The sequence below is a fragment of the Salmo salar genome, chromosome 06 (assembly GCF_965601325.2).
Source record: "Salmo salar chromosome 06, fSalSal1, whole genome shotgun sequence".
Lineage (NCBI taxonomy): Eukaryota > Metazoa > Chordata > Actinopteri > Salmoniformes > Salmonidae > Salmo > Salmo salar.
In genome coordinates, this window is record NC_138296.1 from 23,185,438 (window position 1) to 23,205,113 (window position 19,676).

Genomic DNA, 19,676 nt, shown 5'->3' on the forward strand with positions numbered 1-19,676 from the left:
ATTGTGGATAGGCATGGGGATGGTATAAGTTCTGCTAAGACATTGTGGATGGGGATGGTGTAAGTTCTGCTAGGACATTGTGGATGGGGATGGTGTAAGTTCTGCTAGGACATTGTGGATAGGGATGGTGTAAGTTCTGCTAGGACATTGTGGATAGGGATGGGGATGGTATAAGTTCTGCTAGGACATTGTGGATGGGGATGGTGTAAGTTCTGCTAGGACATTGTGGATAGGGATGGTGTAAGTTCTGCTAGGACATTGTGGATAGGGATGGGGATGGTGTCAGTTCTGCTAGGACATTGTGGATAGGGATGGGGATGGTGTAAGTTCTGCTAGGACGATGTGGGGGATGGGGATGGTGTAAGTTCTGCTAGGACATTGTGGATAGGCATGGGGATGGTGTAAGTTCTGCTAGGACATTGTGGATAGGCATGGGAGATGGTGTAAGTTCTGCTAGGACATTGTGGATAGGGACGGGGATGGTATAAGTTCTGCTAGGACATTGTGGATAGGGATGGGAATGGTGTAAGTTCTGCTGGGACATTGTGGATAGGGATGGGATGGTGTAAGTTTTGCTAGGACATTGTGGATAGGGATGGGATGGTATAAGTTCTGCTAGGACATTGTGGATGGGGATGGTGTAAGTTCTGCTAGGACATTGGGGATGGGGATGGTATAAGTTCTGCTAGGACATTGTGGATAGGGATGGGGATGGTATAAGTTCTGCTAGGACATTGTGGATAGGGATGGGGATGGTATAAGTTCTGCTAGGACATTGTGGATAGGGATGGGGATGGTATAAGTTCTGCTAGGACATTGTGGATAGGGATGGGGATGGTATAAGTTATGCTAGGACATTGTGGATAGGGATGGGGATGGTGTAAGTTCTGCTAGGACATTGTGGATAGGGATGGGGATGGTGTAAGTTCTGCTAGGACATTGTGGATAGGGATCGGGATGGTGTAAGTTCTGCTAGGACATTGGGGATAGGGATGGGGATGGTGTAAGTTCTGCTAGGACATTGTGGATAGGGATCGGGATGGTGTAAGTTCTGCTAGGACATTGTGGATAGGGACGGGATGGTGTAAGTTCTGCTAGGACGTTGTGGATAGGCATGGGGATGGTGTAAGTTCTGCTAGGACATTGTGGATAGGGATAGGGATGGTGTAAGTTCTGCTAGGACATTGTGGATAGGGACGGGATGGTGTAAGTTCTGCTAGGACATTGTGGATAGGGACGGGATGGTGTAAGTTCTGCTAGGACGTTGTGGATGGGGATGGTGTAAGTTCTGCTAGGACATTGTGGATGGGGATGGTGTAAGTTCTGCAAGGACGTTGTGGATGGGAATGGTGTAAGTTCTGCTAGGACGTTGTGGATAGGGACGGGATGGTGTAAGTTCTGCTAGGACGTTGTGGATGGGGATGGTGTAAGTTCTGCCTCTGATTCTAAAGGTTGCAAGTGCAAATCCAGCAATAGAAAGTTGTTTTGATATTTTTGTTTTAAGCTTATCCCAAACCTTAACCATTTGGAGTTAACCAAATGGCCTAACCTTAACCCTAAATACTTAGAAATGTGATGTTTGGAACAACTTGAGACTGTGAGAGCTGGTAGGTTATTGTGCCAGTCATGAGCCATGTTTACTTCTGTTTGGAAATGCATCTGTCATCTGAGAGGTCGACAAGGGCGGTGTCATCTGCATATTTCGTTTCCAAGTAGGGGGGCTGGTAGATGAACACAGAAGGGATGTTGTGTTGTTGCACATGACATACTGCCTCTGTCACGAATCCCTCCGGAACTTTCATTACACACACCTGTCCCCTATTCCCACTGATTAGTACTTGCACAAGTGTGCCCTTTGGTTTCCATTGGGCTGTCGATTATTGTTACTAGTAATCATTGTGCGCGTGTGTTATTTATTCGAGGTACTCCTCGCTCTTTTGTTTGGGTGTCAACCCTGTGTTTTTGTATAGTGTTTGTTTGGGCTTCGTCCCTGTGTTTTGTGTAGTGTTTGTTTAGGCTTCGTCCCTGTGTTTTGTGTAGTGTTTGTTTAGGCTTCGTCCCTGTGTTTTTGTATAGTGTTTGTTTGGGCTTCGTCCCTGTGTTTTGTATAGTGTTTGTTTGGGCTTCGTCCCTGTGTTTTGTGTAGTGTTTGTTTAGGCTTCGTCCCTGTGTTTTTGTATAGTGTTTGTTTGGGCTTCGTCCCTGTGCCTTTACACAGCACGCCGTAATTTGGGTACAAAAACTACTACACATTCCTGCGCCTGTCTCCCGAATCATTTATGCCAATGTAACAGCCCCCTGTTCAGCAGGAAGTCCAGCATCCACAAGGTGAGGCTGGGGTCCACCTAGTGGGAGAGTTTGTCACAGACAAGGTGAGGCTGCATGCAGTTAAAAGCAAAGGAGAAGTCCAGGAAAAGGATGCGCATATAAGAGTGAGGCCTCTCCAGGTGTGTCACAGCACTGTGCAACACCGTCAAGACTGCATTGGGTCAAGGGCTCTGTCTACATGAGACCTGAGACGTGTGAGTATCAAATGCTCACAACGACTGATGTTAGCGCCACAGGACGATAGTAATTCAGCTCCGCCTTTGGAACTGGTGGGATCTCAGAGGTCTTCCAGAGTGACACACTAAGTATGACAGTAGAGTGACACACTAAGTATGACAGTAGAGTGACACACTAAGTATGACAGTAGAGTGACACACTAAGTATGACAGTAGAGTGACACACTAAGTACACAGTTGGTTTCTCATTTAATGGCATTACTCAGTCCTGTGTTTGTTGACATCTGGCATTCTGGTCTCTAACACTCCAGGGTGAAGTTACAGATCTAGGATCAGCATCCCCTCCACCAACCATAACCGTAAACGAAAATCCACTCCAAACTACATTTTGGTATTTGTTTCATTAGTCCACTTTTGATACAGTCCCAAAATGTTTTGCATGTCAGCAGTCAAGTTTTCAAGATGTTGGACTTTCAACATGAAAGACTGTCACCGGTCACATCATGATAATGCAAAATGGAAAATCACCATGATGATGAAAAACAGAGCCAAACCACCTGTGGATCTGTCCAAGAACAAATATCCTTCGCAGAAGCAAGTGAGCGGTGTGTTACAGGTGATCCAGAGAAAGTGCTGGTGAACGGGCAACTATGGTAAGATAGCAAGTAGAGAGAAAGAGAAAAGGACAGAAGGTAAATGCATAGAGAGGAGAAATAGAAAAAAAAGAGAGTCAGAAAGACAGACAGAGAGAGAGAGAGAGAGAGAGGAGGTAGAGGAAGAGAGAGAGAGGTAGAGGGAAAGAGAGAGAGACAGAGAGAGAGAAAATGTGTGATCAAATGCCAATCCTTTACTCACAGAGAAAAATGTATCCTTCTCTCTCTGTTTCTCTTTCTCTCTCTTTACATGTATTCTCTATTTTATGAAAATAAAGAACATTCCTTCCTTCACAAGGTTTTTCAATAGTTTTAATATATACCCTCTTGGTATGTTTGGACCAACCCAGCATTATAAAAACATATTGTCTCCATTAAACATGACCAGTATGGCTATGAGAATATACACAACAACAACAACAACATTGGGCTGCAGGATGTTAATAAATGTTTTCAAGTGTGTGTGTGTGTGTGTGTGTGTGTGTGTGTGTGTGTGTGTGTGTGTGTGTGTGTGTGTGTGTGTGTGTGTGTGTGTGTGTGTGTGTGTGTGTGTGTGTGTCCGCGTGTATGTGCGCGTTTGTGTCCGTGTGTGTGTGTGTGTGTGTGCTTGTGTGTGTGTGTGCTTGTGTGTGAAAGAGAGAGAGAGCGGGAGGAGAGAGAGAGAGGGAGGGAGAAAGGTAGAATGGGGGAGGAAGAGAGAAGGATAAAGGGAGACAGAGAAAGGGAGGAAGGAAAAGAGAAGAGTGTGTGGGTGGGGGGGGGGGGAGGGAGGGAGGGAGGGAGGGGGAGGGAGGGGGGAGGGAGGGAGGGAGGGAGGGAGGGAGGGAGGGAGGGAGGGAGGGAGGGAGGGAGGGAGGGAGGGAGGGAGGGAGGGAGGGAGGGAGGGAGGGGAAAGAAAGATGGCTATAAAGATGGGTATAAACTTCAATGCATAATGTATGACTGATAGAAACACACTAACTTACATACACACACTGGAACAGTCATAACTGATGCACAAAATACAGACACACTGAAACAGTCATAACTGATGCACAAACTGCATAACACACACACACACACACACACACACACACACACCACCACTGAAATAGTCATAACTGATGCACAAAATGCACAACACATACACACTGAAACAGTCATAACTGATGCACAAACTGCACAACATACAGACATTGAAACAGTCATAACTGATGCTGTAACGTGGGTCGTCTAATGGGGACCAAGACGCGGCGTGTGACGTGCTCATAATTACTTTTATTTAACTCAAAATCAAACAAACAACAAACGACCGAAAACAGTCCCGTCAGGTGCAACATACACAAAACAGGAAACAACCACCCACAAAACACAAGAAAAAACACCCCTACTAAATAGGACCTTCAATTAGAGAAAACGAGGAACAGCTGCCTCCAATAGAAGGTCAACCCAAGAAACTAAACATAGAGATAGACACACTAGAACAAACAGAAATATACTAACATAGAACATAAACCAAAAACCCCGAAACACATAAAAGAAACACCCCCTGCCACGCCCTGACCAAACTACAATAACAAATAACCCCCTTTACTGGTCAGGACGTGACTGATGCACAAACTGCAAAACCGATCTTCGACTTCGGTGATGTCATCTATAAAATAGCCTCCAACACTCTACTCAACAAACTGGATGCAGTCTATCACAGTGCCATCCGTTTTGTTACCAATGCCCCATACACTACCCACCATTGCGACCTGTACGCTCTCGTTGGTTGGCCCTCGTTTCATACTCGTCGCCAAACCCACTGGCTACAGGTTATCTACAAGTCTCTGCTAGGTAAAGCCCCGCCTTATCTCAGCTCACTGGTGACCATAGCAGCACCCACTCGTAGCATGCGCTCCAGCAGGTATATCTCACTGGTCAACCCCAAAGCCAATTCCTCCTTTGGTCGTCTTTCCTTCCAGTTCTCTGCTGCCAATGACTGGAATGAACTGCAAAAATCTCTGAAGCTGGAGACTCATATCTCCCTCACTAGCTTTAAGCACCAGCTGTCAGAGCAGCTCACAGATCACTGCACCTGTACATAGCCCATCTGTAAACAGCCCATCTATCTACCTACCTCATCTCCATATTGTATGTATTTATTTATCTTGCTCCTTTGCACCCCAGTATCTCTACTCGCACATTCATCTTCTGCACATCTACCATTCCAGTGTTTAATTGCTATATTGTAATTACTTCGCCACCATGGCCAATTTATTGCCTTAGCTCCCTTATCTTAACTAATTTGCACTCACTGTATATAGACTTTTTGTTTCCTTTTGTTCTACTGTATTATTGACTATGTTTTGTTTATTCCATGTGTAACTCTGTGTTGTTGTATGTGTCGAATTGCTATGCTTTATTTTGGCCAGGTCGCAGTTGCAAATGAGAACTTGTTCTCAACTAGCCTACCTGGTTAAATAAAGGTGAAATAACATTTTAAAAAATGCACAAACTGCACAATACATACTCACTGAAACAGTCATAACTGATTGTCACGTCCTGACCAGTAGAAGGGGTTATTTGTTATTGTAGTTTGGTCAGGACGTGGCAGGGGTGTGTTTGTTTTGTGTTGTCGGGGTTTTTGGGTAGTGTTCTATGTTTTGTATTTCTATGTTCTATTTTCTAGTTTTTATATTTCTATGTCTAGTTTATTGTTTTGACCTTCATTGCAGGCAGCTGTTCCTCGTTGCCTCTAATTGAAGGTCCTATTTAGTAGGGGTGTTTTTCTATGGGTTTTGTGGGTAGTTATTTCCTGTTTTGTGTTCGTGCACCTGACGGGACTGTTTAGTGTCGTTTGTTGTTTTTGTATACGTGTTTCTTTTGTTTTCCTTCGTTAATAAAATAAGAAGATGAGTTTACACGTTCCCGCTGCGTTTTGGTCCAATCCCTACGACACCCGTGACAATGATGCACATACTGCACAACATACACACACACTGAAACAGTCATAACTGCCACTGCCCCACAACACTGCACACACACACAACACACTGAAACAGTCATAACTGATGCACAAACTGCATCACACACACACACACACACACACCACTGAAACAGTCATAACTGATGCACAAACAGCACAACATACACACACTGAAACAGTCAGAACTGATTCACAAACTGCACAACAATAACACACTGAAACAGTCATAACTGATGCACAACATACAAACACTGAAACAGTCATAACTGATGCACAAAATACAGACACACTGAAACAGTCATAACTGATGCACAAACTGCATAACACACACACACACCACTGAAACAATCATAACTGATACACAAACAGCACAACATACACACACTGAAACAGTCAAAACTGATGCATAAGCTGCACAACAATAACACACTGAAACAGTCATAACTGATGCACAAAATACAGACACACTGAAACAGTCATAACTGATGCACAAACTGCACAACAAACAGTGAAACAGTCATAACTGATGGACAAACTGCACATCATACACAACATAAACATTCACATACACACATGAAAATGTGTTCTGTCACTGAAGCGCTAACACAGACACACATAAACACCCTCAACACACACACGTGACGCAGTACTCTCCACTTTACCCCACACAAATTCTTACAGAGTCCTGCAGGCATACTGGCTGGGTTTGTACTCTATGTTACAGAGTTCTGCAGGCATACTGGCTGGGTTTGTACTCTATGTTACAGAGTTCTGCAGGCATACTGGCTGGGTTTGTACACTATGTTACAGAGTTCTACAGGCATACTGGCTGGGTTTGTACTCTATGTTACAGAGTTCTGCAGGCATACTGGCTGAGTTTGTACACTATGTTACAGAATCCTGAAATCATACTGGCTGGGTTTGTAGACTATGTTGCAGAGTCCTGCAGGCATACTGGCTGGGTTTGTAGACTATGTTACAGAGTCCTGTAGGCATACTGGCTGGGTTTGTACACTATGTTACAGAGGTCTACAGGCATACTGGCTGGGTTTGTACACTATATTACAGAGTTCTACAGGTATACTGGCTGGGTTTGTACACTATGTTACAGAGTCCTGTAGGCATACTGGCTGGGTTTGTACACTATGTTACAGAGTTCTACAGGCATACTGGCTGGGTTTGTACACTATGTTACAGAGTTCTACAGGCATACTGGCTGGGTTTGTACACTATATTACAGAGTTCTACAGGCATACTGGCTGGGTTTGTAAACTATATTACAGAGTTCTACAGGCATACTGGCTGGGTTTGTACACTATGTTACAGAGTTCTACAGGCATACTGGCTGGGTTTGTACACTATATTACAGAGTTCTACAGGCATACTGGCTGGGTTTGTACACTATGTTACAGAGTCCTGTAGGCATACTGGCTGGGTTTGTACACTATATTACAGAGTTCTACAGGCATACTGGCTGGGTTTGTAGACTATGTAACAGAGTCTCGCAGGCATACTGGCTGGGTTTGTACACTATGTTACAGAGTCCTGTAGGCATACTGGCTGGGTTTGTACTCTATGTTACAGAGTCCTGTAGGCATACTGGCTGAGTTTGTACACTATGTTACAGAGTTCTACAGTCATACTGGCTGGGTATGTACACTATGTTACAGAGTTCTACAGGCATACTGGCTGGGTTTGTACACTATGTTACAGAGGTCTACAGGTATACTGGCTGGGTTTGTAGACTATGTTACAGAGTTCTACAGGCATACTGGCTGGGTTTGTAGACTATGTTACAGAGTTCTACAGGCATACTGGCTGGGTTTGTACACTATGTTACAGAGTTCTACAGGCATACTGGCTGGGTTTGTAGACTATGTTACTGAGTTCTACAGGCATACTGGCTGGGTTTGTAGACTATGTTACAGAGTTCTACAGGCATACTGGCTGGGTTTTTACTCTATGTTACAGAGTTCTGCAGGCATACTGGCTGGGTTTGTACACTATGTTACAGAGTTCTGCAGGCATACTGGCTGGGTTTGTACACTATGTTACAGAGTTCTGCAGGCATACTGGCTGGGTTTGTGCACTATGTTACAGAGTCCTGTAGGCATACTGGCTGCGTTTGTACACTATGTTACAGAGGTCTACAGGTATACTGGCTGGGTTTGTAGACTATGTTACAGAGTTCTACAGGCATACTGGCTGGGTTTGTACACTATGTTACAGAGGTCTACAGGCATACTGGCTGGGTATGTACACTATGTTACAGAGTTCTACAGGCATACTGGCTGGGTTTGTACACTATATTACAGAGTTCTGCAGGCATACTGGCTGGGTTTGTAGAAAATGTTAGTGGGTTATCTGTTTGAATGCGGGTTTGCATTAAACATAGCAGTTTCTCTATTTTGGCCCTCTGACTCCAAGACACCTCTGTATTTGTGAAAGAATTGGAGCACATTCATACTGCAGTTGGGAGATGGCACCTCCATTGTAAACTTTGACAGTGCTTCTCCTCCCTTCTTGACGGTCTTGGATGTCAAAGATTTTAGAAATGGACAGATTTGATAACAACTGTGAGAGGAGGGAAGAGGAGGGAAACTTGTCTCCCACGGACTGTGAGGAGGATAAGGTGAGGGATGACGCTGTGGAGGTGGAGGGAGGGAACGAGGAAGGACTCTGTGGAGGTGGAGGTGGAGGAAGGGAACGTGGAAGGACTATGTGGAGGTGGAGGGAGGGAACGAGGAAGGACTCTGTGGAGGTGGAGGAAGGGAACGTGGAAGGACTATGTGGAGGAGGAGGGAGGGAACGTGGAAGGACTATGTGGAGGTGGAGGGAGGGAACGAGGAAGGACTCTGTGGAGGTGGAGGTGGAGGAAGGGAACGTAGAAGGACTATGTGGAGGTGGAGGGAGGGAACGAGGAAGCACTCTGTGGAGGTGGAGGAAGGGAACGTGGAAGGACTATGTGGAGGAGGAGGGAGGGAACGAGGAAGGACTCTGTGGAGGTGGAGGGAGGGAACGTGGAAGGACTATGTGGAGGAGGAGGGAGGGAACGAGGAAGGACTTTGTGGAGGTGGAAGGAGGGAAGGAAGGATGATGCTATGGAGGTGGAGGGAGGGAACGAGGGATGACACTGGAGGTAGAGTGCGGGAACGAGGGATGAGACTGTTGAGGTGGAGCGGGGGAACGAGGGAGGAAGAGAGTCATAAAACAGCCCTCTGCTGGTCTGCTGTGACCTGATAATGTGTCACTCTTTCTCTCTGTCAGGGAAATAGAGCACACACACTTCTCTCCCCCTCTCATGTATACCTTTAAGTAAAATCACCATCAATTAGGCTGCTTAGATATTTATATTTATCCATCAATCAGTTACAGCATCTCTCTCCATCTCTGTCTCTCTCGCTCTCTCCCCCCCTTTCTTTCTCTCTCTCCTCCCTTTCTCTCTCTCTCCATCAATCAAGGTCAGATGTAATGTTAATGTGAGAACATGCTCAGAAGAGTGTAGGGCTGAGAAGGGGACGTCGAGGAGGGTTTTAATTATTCACATCTGCTGTGAACCTGCTGTCATGTTGACAAATGACCAATGTCACCATTCCCATAAAGGAGCAAATAATGAATACAAATAAATACTGGATATTCATACATGTATTCATGACATCAGATTGCTGTTACACTCCTTGTTCCATTCACTGATAGCGTCACCCCTCTGTTACAGTCTGCCTCTACAATAACAAGAACCCAGCCAGAACCAAGGAGCATCGGGATTATCAGGAATTATCTCCATTCGCAACACTCCTTTTTCCCAGCCCTGGAAGCCAAAACATCTCCACTTCTCTTCCTCCTGTAATGGGATGATACTGTGGAGGTGAAGGGAGGGAATGAGGGATGACACCGTGGAGGTGGATGATGGGAACGAGGGATGATGCTGTGGAGGTGGAGTGAGGGAACGAGGGAGGAAGAGAGTCATAGAACAGCACTCTGCTGGTCTGCTGGTCTTTCGCTCTGTCAGGGAAATAGAGCACACACACTTCTCTCTCCCCCCATCTCCCCCCCTCTCTCCCCCTTGTCTCCCCTCCCCTCTCTCTCTCTTCTTCTTGCGCTCTCTCCCCCCTCTATCTCCCACCTGTCTCTCTCCCCCCTCTCTCTTTTCTTCTCCCGCTCTCTCCCCCCCTCTCTCTCCGCCCTCTCTCCCTCCTCCCCTCTCTCTCTCTTCTTCTCGTGCTCTCGCTCCCCCCTCTCTCTCCCCTCTCTCTCTCTCTGTCCCCCTTTCCCCCCCTACTCTCTCTCTCCCCCTATCTCTCCCTCTCCACCCTCTCTCTCTCTCCCCCCTCTCCCCCATCTCTCTCTCATGCATACCTTACAGTAATGATGGTCCCAATCACTCACAGTGATCACTTGAGTAAATTGCTGACAATCATTTGCGGTTCCCTCCTCACCAATAAAGTGCATTCTCTCTCTCCCTCCTCCCCTCTCTCTCTCTTCTTCTCGTGCTCTCGCCCCCCCCCCCCCTCTCCCCTCTCTCCCCTCTCTCTCTCTCTGTCCCCCTTTCCCCCCCTACTCTCTCTCTCTCCCCCTCTCTCTCTCTCTCCACCCTCTCTCTCTCTCCCCCCTCTCCCCCATCTCTCTCTCATGCATACCTTACAGTAATGATGGTCCCAATCACTCACAGTGATCACTTGAGTAAATTGCTGACAATCATTTGCGGTTCCCTCTTCACCAATAAAGTGCATTTCCGTGCACATTTGTGTATGATGCCTACATTTTTTCTCCTGTTCCGAAGGCCTAGTCGAGCTTATTACCAATGACTATTTATCAAGGGGTTATTTAGTAATATTATTACATATTACAGACTGTCTGTCTGTGTAGGTGTGCATGTGTGTGTGCATAATAATAATAATAATTTGGTGGTTAATTACATTTGTCCAATTTCACACATGTACAAGTATGTATTAATACGCTGTCACGTCCTGACCATGGTAAGCTGTTATTTTCTATGGTAGAGTAGGTCAGGGTGTGACAGGGGTGTTTTCTAGTTTCGTTTTTCTATGTTATGTTCTAGTTTTGTATTTCTATGTTGGGTTGTTCGAGTTTTTGTATTTCTATGTTGGGCTTTGTTTGAGATGATCTCCAATTAGAGGCAGCTGGTCATCGTTGTTGTCAGGCTCTGACCTAAGAGAGCTGTTTTTTTCTCTGTTTAGTTAGGTCAGGGTGTGATATGGGTGGGCATTCTAGGTTTTTTGTTTCTATGTTTAAGTTCTAGTTTTTCTATTTCTATGATGTTTTTTGGGGGTTGATCTCCAATTGGAGGCAGTTGGTCCTCGTTACTTCTGATTGGAGATCATATTTAAGTAGGGGTTTTTCTTCCTGGGTTTTGTGGGTGATTATATTTTGAGTAGTGTTTGTTTCTCTCTGCGTCACGGTTTGTTGTTTTGTAAATTCAGTTGTTTATGTTTTGCAAAGTTTCATGGATTTAATAAAATGTGGAACTACAACCACGCTGCACTTTGGTCCGATCCTTTCGACAGTCGGGACAGAATCACCCACCCCCAAGGGACCAAGCAGCGTGATATGGACCTATGGACATTTGAGGAGATAAGGAGGAGTATATCTAGGGCTTTGGAGGATTTAGGGGCAGGAGAAGAGCGCCTTCCAGGGGAACGGGTGGAGGCAGCAAGAGCGCAACAACAACGGAAGAACGAGAGGCAGCCCCCAAAAATAAATTTGGTGGGGCATACGGGTAGTTTGGCTGGGCCAGGGGTGAGATCTGAACCAACTCCCCATGCTTATTGTGGTGAGCATGTGCCTGCCTCTCGCACTCTCCCTCCAGTGCGCCTCCATAACCCAGTACATCCTGTGCCTGCTCCTCGCACTCTCCCTCCAGTGCACCTCCATAGCCCAGTACGTCCTGTGCCTGCTCCTCGCACTCTCCCTCCAGTGCGCCTCCATAGCCCAGTACGTCCTGTGCCTGCTCCTCGCACTCTCCGTCCAGTGTGCCTCCATAGCCCAGTACTTCCGGTGCCTGCTCCTCGCACTCTCCCTCCAGTGCGCCTCCATAGCCCAGTATGTCCAGTGCCTGCTCTGCGCACCTGGTCCTCAGTGCGTCTCTCCAGTCCGGTGAGACCTGTTCCAGCTCCACGAGAAAAGCCTCCAGGGATAATCTATGTTCCGAAGCCTGTAGAGATGATCCATGGCACGAAGCCTGTAGTGATGATCCATGGCCCGTAGCCTGTAGTGATAATCTATGGTCCGGAACCTGTAGGGATGTTCCATGGCACGAAGCCTCCAGAGTTAATCCATGGCTCGGCGCCTGTAGAGATAATCCATGGCAAGAAGCCTGTAGGGATTATCCATGGCAAGAAGCCTGTAGGAATGATCCATGGCCCGGAGCCTGTAGAGATGATCCATGGTACGAAGCCTCCAGTGATGATCCATGGTGCGGAACCTGTAGAGATGATCCATGGCATGGAGCCTGCAGCAATGGTCCCTAGTCTGGAACATATAATGACGCTTCCCAGTCTGGAGCCTCCGGTGACGCTCCTCAGTCCAGAGCCTGCAGCGACGCTCCCCAGTCCGGAGCCTCCAGCGACGCTCCCCAGTCTGGAGCCTTCAGCGACGCTCCCCAGTCCGGAGCCTTCAGCGACGCTCCCCAGTCCGGAGTCTCCAGCGGCGGTCCGCAGCCCAGAGTCTCCAGCGGCAGTTGGCGTCCCAAAGGCTCCGGCGATGATCCACGGTCTGGTTCCTCCGGACACACAGAAGCGGGGGGATCAGCGGGTGGTGGGGGTGCTACGCCCTGAACCAGAGCCGCCGCCAAGTACAGATGCCCACCCGGACCCTCCCCTATAGGTTCAGGTTTGCGGCCGGGAGTCCGCACCTTTGGGGGGGAGGGGTACTGTCACGCTCTGACCTAAGAGAGCTGTTTTTTCTCTGTTTAGTTAGGTCAGGGTGTGATATGGGTGGGCATTCTAGGTTTTTTGTTTCTATGTTTAAGTTCTAGTTTTTCTATTTCTATGTTGGGTTTTTTGGGTTGATCTCCAATTGGAGGCAGCTGGTCCTCGTTACCTCTGATTGGAGATCATATTTAAGTAGGGGTTTTTCTTCATGGTTTTTGTGGGTGATTATATTTTGAGTAATGTTTGTTTCTCTCTGCGTCACGGTTTGTTTTGTAAATTCAGTTGTTCATGTTTTGCAAAGTTTCACGGATTTAATAAAATGTGGAACTACAACCACGCTGCACTTTGGTTTGATCCTTTCGACAGTCGTGACAGTTGTCTCTAATTGGAGGTCATATTTAAGTTGGTGTTTGTGGGAGATTATTTTTGAGTAGTGTTTGTTTCACCTCTGCGTCACGGTTTGTTTTGTTTATTTATGTATTGCATAGTTTCACAGAGTAAATAAAATGTGGAATGACACACCCTGCACTTTGGTCTGTTTCTCCTTATGACAACCGTGACATACGCAAATAGTGCAAATTGGGGATGTGTTTTATGCATATGCAGTGGCGTGTATTCATGGATGCCAAGGGAAGCCAGGCTTCCCATAAAAAATGTACGTAGAAAAAAATAGACAAAATAATGCATCTTTCTTCTCTCTGTGTTTCGTACATTTCCTTCAATTTGCAAGAGGCTGAACGTATCTCACCGCAGAAAGCATCTGAGCGAAATAAAAAGTGCCCCTCTGTCTCAGTATGTGTAGCCCATCTATCTGATACTGTCTGGTCAGAAAGTGTATGACATTGTTGCAGCCTGTGGTATTGAATGTAAGGGAAGCCAGCGAGCATTTGTCCTCCCTTGATAAAAATATGTAAAATCATAGCCAATCAGCGTTGAGCTAAACAGAGTGAGCTCAGCTGTGAATGGTTCTTGCGCACCAGAAGAGAGTGTCAAGGAAGCCAGATTGGATTTGGACTTGTGGTTTTACTTAATCCTCCGTACTGGCCAATGATTCATTCTGATCCAACCATAAAGGCATACATTGTGCCACTGACCTGAGAGGATGGAAGTGTGGCTAGATGTAGTATGCTAATGTTAACTAGCTGGTCTGGCGCTTCGTTGCCCATGAAAGGTAATTAGGCTAGTGAGCAAGCATTTTTGCCAGGTAGCCTAGGACAACAACATGACAGAGTCATAGGAGGATGGATGGCATGGTGTTTCTCTACAAGTAGGGGGAGTCAACATGTTTTTTCTACTTGCACACACACACACACACACACACACACTCACACAGACACACATATACAGAAATCCAAACCATGGACAGCCACATCATATTTAGCTTACGTTGATTGGACTAAATCGTTTTTAGTATCTTTTAGTTGTCACTTTATTAGACTAAGCAGAGGTGATTTGATGATGTTGAAATGGTGCTGGAATAGTGGAGGCAGCTCCTGTTTTCTTTGCGACTTGCTGTAACTCTCCGTGGTTCTAAATCAATAGTTGTTTAGTGGTCCTAAGATGTTTGAAACATTAACTTGCTTGACGATGAAGCTGTTTGCTACATGCATTATGCTTTGTGGACTTCACTGGACAGAGGTTGTTATCTGGTTTTGTGATAAAATAAAGGTGTGGTTGAGTTTATTCTGCCTCTGTGTCTTCTTATTGTCTCTGCCTTTAGGCCTGTATATCACAGTGTCAAGGCATATGAACTAACAGGTTATAGAGCAAACAACACACAGGTTGTAATATAGCTCTTTGGGGACTTGGCTTCCCTAGTGATTTTCCCCACGCACTGCTACTTTGCATATCCCAACTCTCTCTGACACACCCTTGGAGACTGGGGTCACGGCCAAGGTCTGCCATTATCTGGAGAAATTAGGGTGAAGTTCCTTTCTCAAGGGCACATCGACAGATTTTTCACCTTCTCAGCTCGGGATTCGAACTAGAGACCTTTCTACCTGGATGCATGTTTTGACGTGTGTGTAAATACTGTAACTGAGCCACATGCAAAACCTACATAGTTTCTCTCAACTCTACATTAATATGTACTTATCTCTCTTCAACCAAAAGATTACAGGAGACAGGATGGAATAATCATTTGATAGAGTCCTTTCCAAAACCCGGCATCTCACCAGTCAAAATCTTAAACCAAAAAGATCATTTCATGGATGCCCTGCTTTCAGAATTACAGGCTGCTTTCCAAAATGTCAAGCTGCCTCTCTGATTTTCCTTGGTCACGCAGAGGTGTACAGACTGTTCCTGCCGCCCCCACTGCAAATAATATTTGTTTATTTATATCAGAATTATGTAAAAAATGTATTAATAAGCATTTCGGAGTTATCTTAGACAAGCTGTCTTGTTGTCTAGTGCATTAGGCATAGAACTCTCTACCTGTTACACACCATTTGCATGACCTCAGCTCAGAGGAAATGATGATTATGGCAGATACAAAATGTAAAATGGAACAGAACAGAAGGATTCTCGCCAAAGGTGTGTTTGCGTTGTGAGAAGACAAAAAAAAGTAATTTCATCATGAATAAGACAGAAAGGAAAACAATGGTGGTATTGCAGACGTATCTATTTACGCCCCCACCACGACGCTGGCCTGAGTGGCAATTGCCTGGAAATTGCTATTTTATTTGAAAGGTCTGCCGGAACAATCCTCTGGGTGTAATGGTTTATTGTTCCGATGGCCAGATTGAAATAAAGTGGATTTGATTTGTGTGCCTTTTTTAGACTGGGACATCCATTATGGTTAATGTATGAAGAGGGATGAGGTGGAAAACTGGGACATCCATTATGGTTAATGTATGAAGAGGGATGAGGTGGAAAACTGGGACATCCATTATGGTTAATGTATGAAGAGGGATGAGGTGGAAAACTGGGACATCCATTATACTTAATGTAGGAAGAGGGACGAGGTGGCAAACTGGGACATCCATTATGGTTAATGTAGGAAGAGGGATGAGGTGGCAAACTGGGACATCCATTATGGTTAATGTAGGAAGAGGGATGAGGTGGAAAACTGGGACATCCATTATGGTTAATGTAGGAAGAGGGACGAGGTGGCAAACTGGGACATCCATTATGGTTAATGTAGGAAGAGGGATGAGGTGGAAAACTGGGACATCCATTATGGTTAATGTAGGAAGAGGGATGAGGTGGCAAACTGGGACATCCATTATGGTTAATGTAGGAAGAGGGACGAGGTGGCAAACTGGGACATCCATTATGGTTAATCTATGAAGAGGGATGAGGTGGAAAACTGGGACATCCATTATGGTTAATGTAGGAAGAGGGATGAGGTGGCAAACTGGGACATCCATTATGGTTAATGTATGAAGAGGGACGAGGTGGCAAACTGGGACATCCATTATGGTTAATGTATGAAGAGGGATGAGGTGGAAAACTGGGACATCCATTATGGTTAATGTAGGAAGAGGGACGAGGTGGAAAACTGGGACATCCATTATGGTTAATGTAGGAAGAGGGACGAGGTGGCAAACTGGGACATCCATTATGGTTAATGTAGGAAGAGGGATGAGGTGGCAAACTGGGACATCCATTATGGTTAATGTAGGAAGAGGGACGAGGTGGCAAACTGGGACATCCATTATGGTTAATGTAGGAAGAGGGATGAGGTGGCAAACTGGGACATCCATTATGGTTAATGTAGGAAGAGGGACGAGGTGGAAAACTGGGACATCCATTATGGTTAATGTAGGAAGAGGGATGAGGTGGAAAACTGGGACATCCATTATGGTTAAAGTAGGGAGAGGGATGAGGTGGAAAACTGGGACATCCATTATGGTTAAAGTAGGAAGAGGGATGAGGTGGCAAACTGGGACATCCATTATGGTTAATGTAGGAAGAGGGATGAGGTGGCAAACTGGGACATCCATTATGGTTAAAGTAGGGAGAGGGATGAGGTGGAAAACTGGGACATCCATTATGGTTAAAGTAGGAAGAGGGATGAGGTGGCAAACTGGGACATCCATTATGGTTAAAGTAGGAAGAGGGATGAGGTGGAAAACTGGGACATCCATTATGGTTAAAGTAGGAAGAGGGATGAGGTGGAAAACTGGGACATCCATTATGGTTAAAGTAGGAAGAGGGATGAGGTGGCAAACTGGGACATCCATTATGGTTAATGTAGGAAGAGGGATGAGGTGGCAAACTGGGACATCCATTATGGTTAATGTAGGAAGAGGGATGAGGTGGCAAACTGGGACATCCATTATGGTTAATGTATGAAGAGGGATGAGGTGGAAAACTGGGACATCCATTATGGTTAATGTAGGAAGAGGGACGAGGTGGCAAACTGGGACATCCATTATGGTTAATGTATGAAGAGGGATGAGGTGGAAAACTGGGACAGGAAAGTGGTCATTTCCTGTTTAGTGAATAATTCCATTTGAGGAAAAGGTGGATAAACCAGTTAGTTAGTTAGTTAGTTTGTTCATTTCTACTTAGTTTGTTACTTAGTTAGCTAGTTATAACTGATTTATATCAACTTTATTCCAACTACAAACACGGTGTATATGGTATGTATGTATACCTTGAAGTCCACATGGACTAGTGCAGTACACAGAGAAAAGGGTTTGATTTGGACCAGGCCTTTAAGATCATTATCTCATGTGCAGCCAGTAGATCAAGAGGAGGGCAGAAACAGCTTAAAACTTTGATTCACCTCTCCTTACTCCCCCTCTCCTCTTTCTTCCATTCTCTCTTCCTTATCCACCTCCAGGACTGCAACTAAAGCAGAATAACTAACAACAGAGAATGATAGATGAGAGGCGGAGTGAGAAAATGAAAGAGGGAGAGATAGTCAATTCAATGCATCGCCGAAAGGCCTGTTTCTCTCCTCTCTCCTTTCTTTCTTACTTCCTTTTTCTGTCGCTCGCTCTATCTTTTCGAGGAACTGAAAAATTCTGAGAATAAGTTAATGGGGTTAAGATTAAAATTGAAAATGATTGATGAGAGAGAGAAAGACAGACAGATACAGAGAGAGAGAGACAGATACAGAGAAAGAGAGAGACAGATACAGAGAGAGAAAGATAGACAGACAGATACAGAAAGAGAAAGAGAGAAAGCCAGACACAGAGAGAGAGAGAGAAAGAGAGACAGACAGATACAGAAAGAGAAAGAAAGACAGACAGATACAGAGAGAGAGAAAGAGAGAGACAGACAGATACAGAGAGAGAAAGACGGACAGATACAGAGAGAGAAGAGAGCAGACAGACGGGGGAGAGCCAGATACAGAGAGAGAAAGAAAGACAGATACAGAGAGAGAAAGAGAAAGAGAGAGACAGACAGATAGAGAGAGAAAGAGAAAGAGAGAGACAGACAGATGCAGAGAGAAAGAGAGACAGACAGATACAGAGAGAGAAAGAGACAGACAGACAGATACAGAGAGAGAAAGAGAGACAGACAGATACAGAGAGAGAAAGAGAAAGAGAGAGACAGACAGATACAGAGAGAAAGAGAGACAGACAGATACAGAGAGAGAAAGAGACAGACAGACAGATACAGAGAGAGAAAGAGAGAAAGCCAGACACAGAGAGAGAGAGAGAAAGAGAGAGACAGATACAGAAAGAGAAAGAGAGAAAGCCAGACACAGAGAGAGAGAGAGAGAAAGAGAGACAGACAGATACAGAAAGAGAAAGAAAGACAGACAGATACAGAGAGAGAGAAAGAGAGAGACAGACAGATACAGAGAGAGAAAGAGAAAGACAGACAGATACAGAGAGAAAGAGAGAAAGCCAGATACAGAGAGAGAAAGAAAGACAGATACAGAGAGAGAAAGAGAAAGAGAGAGACAGACAGATAGAGAGAGAAAGAGAAAGAGAGAGACAGACAGATGCAGAGAGAAAGAGAGACAGACAGATACAGAGAGAGAAAGAGACAGACAGACAGATACAGAGAGAGAAAGAGAGACAGACAGATACAGAGAGAGAAAGAGAAAGAGAAAGAGAGAGACAGACAGATACAGAGAGAAAGAGAGACAGACAGATACAGAGAGAGAAAGAAAGACAGATACAGAGAGAGAAAGAGAAAGAGAGAGACAGACAGATAGAGAGAGAAAGAGAAAGAGAGAGACAGACAGATGCAGAGAGAAAGAGAGACAGACAGATACAGAGAGAGAAAGAGACAGACAGACAGATACAGAGAGAGAAAGAGAGACAGACAGATACAGAGAGAGAAAGAGAAAGAGAGAGACAGACAGATACAGAGAGAAAGAGAGACAGACAGATACAGAGAGAGAAAGAGACAGACAGACAGATACAGAGAGAGAAAGAGAGAGAGAGAGAGAGAGAGAGAGAGACAGACAGATACAGAGAGAGAAAGAGAGACAGACAGATACAGAGAGAGAAAGAGAAAGAGAGAGACAGACAGATACAGAGAGAAAGAGAGACAGACAGATACAGAGAGAGAAAGAAAGACAGATACAGAGAGAGAAAGAGAAAGAGAGAGACAGACAGATAGAGAGAGAAAGAGAAAGAGAGAGACAGACAGATGCAGAGAGAAAGAGAGACAGACAGATACAGAGAGAGAAAGAGACAGACAGACAGATACAGAGAGAGAAAGAGAGACAGACAGATACAGAGAGAGAAAGAGAGAAAGCCAGACACAGAGA